This window comes from Limulus polyphemus, unplaced genomic scaffold, assembly GCF_000517525.1.
Source record: "Limulus polyphemus unplaced genomic scaffold, Limulus_polyphemus-2.1.2 Scaffold927, whole genome shotgun sequence".
Classification (NCBI taxonomy): Eukaryota; Metazoa; Arthropoda; class Merostomata; order Xiphosura; family Limulidae; genus Limulus; species Limulus polyphemus.
Genome location: NW_013666537.1, coordinates 218,107 through 219,547, shown reverse-complemented (window position 1 = coordinate 219,547; position 1,441 = coordinate 218,107).

The following is a 1,441-nucleotide window of genomic DNA, read 5'->3' as shown; positions in this document are numbered from 1 at the left end:
CTAAAGTTTCGTCGGAACGAAGTTACGGAAAGTTAATTAACAAACGGAGACGTAACAATATGATTATTTTAGTCTTAATATAGAAAGTTGGTCAAGGTAACTATTAAGTTTCTCTCAAACTAGTTATTCACAGAAATAAGTAAACCGACAAGAGCATCACATCTGCATAGTGTATTTTATAAAGAATTAATTAACAAACGGAGACGTAACAATATGATTATTTTAGTCTTAATATAGAAAGTTGGTCAAGGTAACTATTAAGTTTCTCTCAAACTAGTTATTCACAGAAATAAGTAAACCGACAAGAGCATCACATCTGCATAGTGTATTTTATAAAGAAAGCGATAGTGCTATTTCCTGCTGGAAAATCAGATAATTCCTTATGGACACAATAACCCTTGCTTTAAGTGAGGGTGATCGGCAGTCACGTAAGTAGTACCTATAAATTAAAACCTTTGTATTTTTTGACAGTATGGTTGTGTTTTTTTGTTTTTTTTATTCATAAGGCTTCTTTTATTTTTCGTCTGTTAATGTTGTCTTCTACTGAGGATTTTTACCTTAGAGAAGAAAAACAATGATTGTTCGTATAAATATGTTGAAACATTGGCATGGGGTTTTTAAATATTCATGCAAACAAGTGGAAAGTTGTTTGTTTGTGTCACCAATATAGTAGCTTTTGCAATCAGTATGCATGTGAATGTCCAGTACTTCGTTTCTTTTAAACCTCAACCAACCCCCTTGTTCAACACAATGTTTTTGTTTTTTTCGTCTTCTGTTGTTTATCTGATACTTATCAGGCAGGTGGTAGCAGTGCCTATGTAGGGATGGCTCGGATTGTTCATTGAAATGGTATATAAATATCTCCTTCGTAGGTCATTACAATTTTACAATACTATACAGTGTTTCCTTTTATAATAATATGTAATGATTGAGTCACAAGTTCTTGGAATGTCTGTAAATGTCATAGGAAAAAGTTTTTATTTCTTATTATTTTTTCTTCTGCTTATTTTTTATTACATGATAACTCAAAAATCAAAACAATGGTGTCAATCAATTTTACTAAAGTGACAAAGTTTGAAATGGAGTATTTGCTTTTATAAGTATTATTAATAACTAGTAATAACTACGATGTTATCATTACCCCTTGAAGTTAGCTTTCTTACATAAATTTGGTGTTCCTGTTACGACAGTGAAAGTCACGTGACGCTGGGATCATGCGCGCTGGAGTTCCTTGAAGGATCATGAATTATCGAGGAACCCTGCGAATGTCCGAGTGTTGGCCAGATGCCCTCTTTTTTAGTAAATAAGCCCGGCAAATAAAGCCAGCGATAGATAGATATGCAGATAGATTGAAGTTAGAGATAACTGAGTCAAGCGAACCGTAGACACCGTAAGTAAAATGTGTGAATCACTGTGATTTATAGTGTGTGTTATAAAGGTT